The sequence below is a fragment of the Panthera pardus genome, unplaced genomic scaffold, assembly GCF_024362965.1.
Source record: "Panthera pardus isolate Hobbes unplaced genomic scaffold, ASM2436296v1 HiC_scaffold_10, whole genome shotgun sequence".
Classification (NCBI taxonomy): Eukaryota; Metazoa; Chordata; class Mammalia; order Carnivora; family Felidae; genus Panthera; species Panthera pardus.
This window is the reverse complement of record NW_026526655.1, coordinates 103957924-103966645: the sequence shown is the minus strand read 5'-3', so window position 1 is coordinate 103966645 and position 8722 is coordinate 103957924.

Below are 8722 nucleotides of genomic sequence, written 5' to 3'. Positions count from 1 at the left end.
GGCCTGTGGGGCCTGGCTGGACCAAACTGGCCTGGCATGAAGCAGGACCCACCCCGCCTGCTGCTGCAGGGTCCTACCCTCACCCCTCCCTCCGGGTGGCTTCGGGTCTGCCCGGGGTCCATCTCCCGGCCTCCCTGTCTTTTTCTGCTGCCTCCTGTCTTCCGCCAGCCCGACAGCCTCTCTGTTGCCCACCCTACGTCCTTCTGTCTCTCCGCTCTTCTCCCGGCCTTGACCTCTCCTGCCTCGGCCGCAGCCTTTTCTCCGTCACTTCCTGCTTCTCACGTTTCTCTCTCTGGCCCCCACCCCTCCCCTCTGTCCCATCACCCAACCAGGCAGGTTTATTTGAACAACCAACGGCAATATTTCCTTTAGAAAACTAGCTACTGTGTTTATAAATGAGATTCCCAGAGTCGGCTCTCAGACCCTGCCACTGGAAAAAGTGAGTGGGGACCCAGCCAGCAGCGGAGAGGCTCTGGGGGCTGTGGGAACTCCACGCTACAGGTGGATTTGGAGGGAAAATGGGTACAAGAGTTTCCAGTTTCTGCCCTTTGACCTTGTCCACCCCACCACCTGCAATAATGAGAATAAATACATCAGTAATAATAATTAGTATGGAGGTTACCACTGGTGCCGTGACAGGCACCATGCAAGCTACTTTATGTACAATATTGTACCCAACCACCACAACAGTCCTATAGATTTGGTCTCTTTGCCCCTTTTAGCAGACGAGGAAACGGAAACTCAGAGTGGTCATCCAGCCCCTAGGTCGCAGTCCCACACTGATCCCACTGACCCCAAGCTGGGTTGTCCTCTGTGCTAGGACAGCTGTCACATGCTGATTGCTTTTGCCACAGGATCTGAGGGACCTGGGGAAGGAACCGGTGCTATCTTGTCATTTTCCACGGGAGACAAAATACAGGGAAGATGGTGTGCAGCCTGCAGTCACTCAGCCAGCCATTGGTGATGGAGCAGAGCCCAGGGTCTGATGTCTAGGACAAGAGGGGAGAAGCGGGCTTGGGACCATGCCTGTGACCCCGGCAGGTCTCTTTCCTAACCATGTGGCCCCAGTTAAGCCCCTGTCCCTCTCTGAGCTCTCTCTGTCCCCACTTGAAAGTGGGAATTCTAGAATCCCCCCATGGGTCTCTGTGGAGGGGTCTGTCCCTGGGCTGGGGACACTGGGAAGAAGCCCAAGGACTTTTTTTTTTTTTTTTTCAAACTTAAATTTCACCATCCACTTGACTTCTGCCTTTGATTTTCCTACCTGGGAGCTAATGCTGTGAATTCAGAGGAATTAAGCAAAACGATGCTTTAAAAAGAAAACTCCATGAATGTGGCCATAGTAAGATTGGATTCTCAGGGGACACATTGCCCCATGACAGAGGGGACAATTCTACGCCCCCAGATGCCCTTGGCCTCCCAGGCCACCCCACTTTTAGGCTTCACAAGGCTGTAAGCTGGAGATTTCTAGCACCCGTCATTCACTCATTCAACACGTGTTTTGCCAGGTACGTGCCATGTGTCAGCGCTGTTCTAAGCATGAGGGATTCTGCAGAGAACAAAGAGATCCTGTGGGTCTCGCGTTCTAGGAGGGAGGGAAAATGGTAAGTGAGCTAAATGAATGAACCATAATTGCATGAGAGACAGTTTAAAGTGATCAGGAGCCAGGAAGGGAAGAAAAGGCAAGGGGGAGCATGCAGGAGGGGTCGTGGTTCAGACAGGGTGGTGGGGAGACCAGGCTGCGTCGCCCCCAGCCCCACGTCCTTCCAGGGGCTCCCCACGGGGCCCACGAGGGCCAGGCTCCTCTCCTTGGGATGCAGGACTTTCCTGTCCTGCCTCAGCTTCCGGCACGTGCTTCGATGCCCCCTCCCCCCCCCCCCCCCCCAAAGCGATCGACTCCACTCTGTCTCCTTTCCGGGTTTGTACCAGCCATTCCCACGGCCGGGACTGCCCTGCCCGCCAGTGTGCAGTGCTTACTTAGAATGTGCTCTGGGGGCATCTGGGTGGCTTGGTCGGTTAAGCGTCCGACTTCGGCTCAGGTCATGATCTCACGGTCTGTGAGTTCGAGCCCCGCGTCGGGCTCTGTGCTGACAACTCAGCCTGAAGCCTGTTTCAGATTCTGTGTCTCCCTCTCTCTCTGCTCCTCCCCTGTTCATGCTCTGTCTCTGTCTCAAAAATAAATAAACGTTAAAAAAAAAAAATTAAAATCTTTAAAAAAAAAAAAAAGAATGTGCTCTGGATTTTGTCTTAATCAGGTGTGGTAAGGTGACAGACACAGACACAGCTGCCTCAAAAGAAGAGTGCGTCACCTGCAGTCCCCAGGACGATGGGGCACACCACACGGCGACACGCAGGAGCACGTGGGGAAGGACCGGGGTGAGGCGGAGGAACAAGGGGACAGCGTGGGGCCCTGAAGACGCCTCCTATCTCACCTGATCGGGATGGTGACTCGCTAAGCCCAACTGTTGCAGCTTTGAGCTTTACTTTCTCACTTGGCTGGTTTGGGTTATTGGCCATCTGAGTCTCTCTAAGCCTCGGTTGTCCCATCTGTGAAATGGGGACAAACACCATCAGCCTCATTAGAATCATTGTCTTTGTCGGGAGTCCTTTGGCTGCACTCAGCGGAAATCCAGCTCAAGCTCATTTAAGCAAAGGGTGGCATTTATGGGGTGATACAGCTGGGAAATCCCAAGGGCCTTCAGTCTTTGGCTGTGACTCGATCCAGAGGCTCATTATCAAGGCACATCTCTTTGTCTGCCTGTCTCTGCTTTGCTCTCCTACTTCCCAATTTTATCTGCAGGGGGACTCTGCCCAGGTGATGGCTCGGGTGGCCAGCGGCAGCTGACCCGCAGCCAGCTCAGGGGATGTTCCAGCCGGGGCTCATTGGCCCAGCTTGGGTTAAATGCCCACCCACGAGCCCATCAATCACGGCCAGAGGGGTGTGGGTGCTGACAGGCCAGGCTCAGTCACAGGCACATTCAGGAACCATTGAGCCACATGGAAGGGAGTCAGGGGTGCTGTGGCTGAGGAAGAGACGCTGGAGAACATATCCTGTGGATGTCCCCACCTGTGGGAGGGTTCTGCAGATGTTGGAGGTAAAGAGCACAGCGCCCCACACTGGTGGGAAACTAAGGGCTCGTGTCACTACTAAACTGCTGATCGCCAACTCATCCCTGCTCTCCTGGTTCCTCCGGCCCCCAGAACATTGTTTGCACTCTGCCTTCCTTTGGGTGCTCCGGAGTTTCTGCCCTGCCCTGCGTGAGGCCAAGCCCTCCGCGCGGGGCCTGGGTCCCACCTCCTCTGGCCTCCGTAACCCCTCTCTGCTCCCGTACTTTTCCCTCTTTCTCCAACATTAGTGATTTCATTGTCAACGTTGCACCATCCTGCAGGCACACACACACGCCTTATTGTCGCTTGTCTCTAAAAATGCCTTCCCTGGGGCCCCTGGGTGGCTCAGCTGGTTAAGCGTCCGACTCTTGATTTTGGCTCAAGTCGTGATTCCAGGGTCGTGAGATCCAGCCCTGAGTCCAACGTGGAGCCTGCTTAAGGTTCTCTCTCTTCTCTGCCTCTTCCCCGATTGTGCACACGTGCTCATGCACCCGCTCTCTCTCTCAAAAATGAAAACAAAAACCGCTTTCCTTAGCCCCGTCTCCCACCTCCCCCCTAGCTGTAGCCGCATTCCTACATTCAATCCGGCTGAAGTCCGATCTGCTCTGGCTTCAAAGTGTGCGCTACCCTGCCTTCGGCTCTTGCCTGTAGGGTCGGTCTTCCACGGGGCAGCGTGGGCCAAGGCACATGGAACGTGAGCTGTGTGTGCCATTTAAAGTTTTCAAGGGGCGCCTGGGTGGCTCAGTCGGTTGGGCGTCTGACTTCGGCTCAGGTCATGATCTCGCGGTCCGTGAGTTCGAGCCCTGCATCAGGCTCTGGGCTGACAGCTCAGAGCCTGGAGCCTGTTTCGGATTCTGTGTCTCCCTCTCTCTCTGACCCTCCTCTGCTCGTGCTCTGTCTCTCTCTGTCTCAAAAATAAATAAAACGTTAAAAAAAAATTAAAAAAAAAAATAAAGTTTTCAAGAGGCGCCCCAAAAGGTAAAGCAAACAGGTGTAAGTAAGCTTAGCAGTGTATTTTATTTAACCTAATATATCCAAAGTATTGTTAATTCAACATGTAATGAATATATGCAATGAGACGCCTTCCTTCTTTTTGTGCTAAGCCTCTGAGATAGTGCAGCACACCTCACTGCGGACCAGCTACACGTCAGGTGGTCGATAGCCACGAGCGCAGCAGATCTAAAGTGTCAGTCGGACCTTGGCACTCCTCTGCTTCAGTGGCCTCCAGCTGCACTCGGAATAGGACCCGAATGTCCTGCAGTGGGAGCCAAGGCCCTTCGCGGTGTGGGCTGCGTCCTGACCACATCTCTTCCCATCTTCTCCCCCACCCACTGCGGCACCCTGGTTGTTTCCTGCCTCTTGCACATGCCAAGCTCACCTCTACCCCAGGGCCTTTGCTCTTCCTCTGCATGGACTGCTCATCTTCCAGTCTGGATGTGCTTGATCTCCCCGTGTCATTGTGTTCTGTGCTCACCTGCCACCTCCTCAGGGACCCTCCCCAAATACCCCCTCTAATGTGCACCCCACGAGAGCATCCTCCCTCATACCGCCCTGCTCTATCTCTGCACGGTATCTGTGGCTCTTCGGAACCAGCTTATTTCGTGCTTTGGCTCCTTGCTGTGACGTTTGTTTTCCGTCTGGGACAGACAGCTGTCCTCCGCAGAACCTTGCACGCAGTAAGCGCTCAGCAATGCTCACTGTCTTGAATTAATCTCTCAGAACAGTCAGAACGTGGCCTCCTTGGCTGCAAGCTCTTGGCACCAAGGCACTGTATGGATGGGGACCCTCACGTGCCAGAAGGTAGGTGGCCCAGCCCAGCGGGGAACACTTAACCCGGTGACGGTCTGCCAAAAGTGCGATTTCTTGGCACACTTTCTCAGAGCTTGTATCGATGACCACTCCTGGCTACGCCTAAGGAGTCTGTGATTGCTTACAGCCAGGGCCTGCCTTGTGAGCAGCAAATACCGTCCTAACATTTCATGATGATAAAATGCTGGTCCGAAAGCGTCATGACAATGACGATCTAACACTCTTGGGCTGCAGTTAATACGACTGGGTAGGTAAAAAGCCCCCTAGCCCCGGGGCACACTAGCTGTGCTAGGAAACCTGAGTTCTCTCCAAGAGCAATTCAGCAAGTAGGCGTAGGGTGCCTGGCTTGCGCTGCACGTGGTGCTTAATGTCGGAAATTGATGGAGGAAGGAGACCCAGGGGGCAGATACTGAGATTTCCTCCTCAAGCGGAGACGTTACCTTCCGACCTGGCTGCTGGCCACTACACAGGGCAGAGAGAGCTGCCTGCTTCATCCCCAGGCCTGACCTATGTCTCTGTTTGGAAACACTCCTACCTTTCCTCCACTGTGTCACCGGGTGCAGGCGTTCTGCGGGTACCCTGGGGGCTCAGCAAATGGCCAACCCAGGGGGGAGCGTGTCCAGTCTTTGAGACTTTGGGGAGGGTCACTGAAAGAAGACCCAGGCGGGACCAGAGCCCTGGCACGGTGGGCAGGGTGTCCCCAGGCCAGGCCACTTCTTTACCTGAGTCACTTAGGGGGTGAGGCCAGAGGAGAGGTTATCCCAAGATATTTAAGAAGACCCGGCCTCAGATGAAATCTTTGTCAAACTCCAGTAAGTAAAACAGAACAAGCGGGAGTTTGGTAGCTGAGGCAGGGCAGGAGCCCAGAGCTCTCCCCCCTTGCATGTTTTTCCTGCTTCATCCCTTCTGGAACCCCAAGGGCCACAGTTTGAAAACCATGGCCGTATCTCCTCTGGAGTCAGAACTGGAGGTCTGAATCCAGCCCTCCCTCTTGCCCATGGGGTGCCCTAACTTCTTAAGTTCAGGGTTTTACCTGTGAAGCTAATAAATGCATCTACCTAATAGAGATGCTGTGAGAAGTACATCGAAAGGTGAAAAGTCACGTAAACCACGTAACCCAGTGCCGAGGAGGTGACAAGTACTCAGTAAGTAAATCACTTACTGTTCCTGCCTTGAGTGCCTGCGTGTTAAGTCTGACCCCTGTGAGAGGGATTAATCTGCCCAACGGAAAGAACACGGGGCGGTAGAATTTCAGCACAGCGGTTGGCACGCCGAGGCCTTTGGAGTCTTTCCTGTCTCTTCCTGGAGGTGCTCTCCGGGCTTTGGTCCTGCATACAGTGGCTCTGGTTTCCCAACCAATCAATACGACCACTGACTTCTCAATTTTGCCTATTCTCGTGGGTAAAGTACTTGAGGATACTGAAGCATTCAGGCACCTATTTGGGCTCAGGGGAGGGAGAAGGAAGGGGGGTTCAGTAAAAGCATGCTCAGGTTGCACCTGTCCTTCATGCTGGGGCTGAGCCACCCAGGCTGATGCAGGCTCCGGGACCGGAGGGTTGGGGATGGGGGTGACGTGTATTCTGCAACATTCTCTGTTGGGGGGGTGGCGGGGGGGCGGGGCTGGCCAAGCAAACTCTGTTCTGGAGACAGGACCCCTGGGAACAGCAGCCAGGTGGCCTATAGAGGAACAGGCCCTACTCTACCCCTCCCGCTGCCAGCTCGCCTCCGATTATATTCCAGAACCCCTGCGCCAGGCTGAGAGCTCAATCATTAACTGAGCAGCTTGCTGAAAGGATTTGTTATGGGCTATGAGTGCCAGGAAAACACACAATCATCGGGGACTAGCTAGGCCCACCAGAAGAGAAGGCTCAGAGGTAAAGAGGTTGAGTCAGGGTGGATACAGCCTGGGGGAGGACAGCAGCCTGAGCTGGGGGTCCCAGATAAATGCAGTCACCCCTCTGTGCCCCAGCTACTTCCTCTGTCACGTGGAGACTCCCCAGGAGGTGGCCAGAATCTCCAACTTGACAGAACTGCCCTTCTTAACGTTTACGTAAAAGTAGCTCAGGGGCGCCTGGCTGGCTCAGTTGGTGGAGCGTGCGACTCTTGATCTCGGGGTTGTGAGTTCGAGCCCCGTGCTGGGTACAGACATTATTTAAAAATAAAAGTTTTGAGGGGGAAGCTGGTTGGCTCCGTTGATTGAATGGCCGACTCTTGATTTCAGCTCAGGTTATGATCCCAGGTCATGGGATTGAGCCCCACGTTGGGCTCCTTGCTGAGTGTGGAGCCTGCTTAAGATTCTCTCTCTCTCTCTCTCTCTCTCTCTCTCTCTCTCTCCTCCCCCCATCCTTATCCCCAGCTTGTGCTCTCTCTCTCTTAAAAATAAAAAAAAGAATAGAAAACTGAAAAAAAAAATCTTTTTTTTTTTTTTTTTTTTTTAAGTAGGTGTCATACCCAGCGTGGAGCCCACTGTGGGGCTTGAACTCACGACCTGGAGATCAAGACCTGAGCTGAGATCAAGAGTCAGATGCTCAGCTGACTGAGCCACCCAGGCACCTCCTAAAAATAAAATCTTAAAAAAAAAAAAGGTAGCTTAAGCCCATAGCTGGTGGGATGGCCAGCCCCCCTCACTGCTTCTGGGTTTCCTGGTGGTAGGGGTGGGGTGGGAGGGGTGGAGGCAGGCAGAATTGCCAGGTGTCAGGATGTACCTCCTGCTGCTACCAGATCAGCTTCCTTCCCTTGTTTAGATACTGGGGGTGCTGAGGAAAATTGTCGGAGAAAATGTCTCTGTGGAAATAGCACTTCAGGAAACTACCTGTCTGGTCCTGCTTACACCTGAGGAACTTGAAGCTCAGAAGGGGAACGGTGACTGGGTCAAGGTCACACAGGAGTTGCAGGCATAGAGCTACAGAGACCCTTGCCCGAGATGGGGCCACCAGCGTGACTTGTAGCTGAGGCACCGGCCGCAGTGAAGACCCAGGACTGCAGCCTCCAGGACTCTTGCCTCCCAGGCTGATCTACCGTAGCATTATAATCGTGCTTTTCTGGAACCTTCTTTGTCTTCCCCACTGTTCCCCTCTCTCACATGCATCTGGATATTGTGCTAGGAGCACCAGCCATGGGACAAGGCCGACCTGGCTTCAGATCCTGGCTTTTAGGTCCCTTGCTGTGTGACTCTGGGCAAATGACTTTGTATCTCTGAGTTTCTGTTTCCTCTCCTAAAGAGGATAATGATACCTTGCTAGGCTCCAATGTGGAGGACAGAGAGAAAGTCCCCGGGCCATGTTCACAATCACACTGAGGGTATAAAGCACAGACATTAGAAAAGAATTTATTAAACAAGTTTTCAATGAGCAGAGATAGATTTTTAACCTGAAGGGGCAGGGATATTTATTTATTTATTACTTTTTTTTTAAGTTTATTTATTTTGAGAGAGAATGTGCACAAGCAGGGTAGGGTAGGGGCAGAGAGAGGAGAGAGGAGGAAGGAGAGAGAGGAGAGAGAGAATCCCAAGTAGGCTCCGTGCTGTTAGCACGGAGCCTGATGCAGGGGTCAAACTCATGAGCCACGAGACCATAACCCGAGCCAAAGGCAGACACTTAACTGACTGAGCCATACAGGCACCCCATTTTTTAACCTGAAGTGGCAGGGATATTTAAAAAAATATTGTATTTTTAATTGTTGAAGGTGGAACTTTTGTTTAAAAAAATTTTTTTTTTTTTTTGAGAAAGAGAGTGCTAACAGGGGAGGGGCAGAGAGAGAGGGGGCAGAGGATCTGAAGTAGGCTCTGTGCTGACAGCTGAGAGCCCAA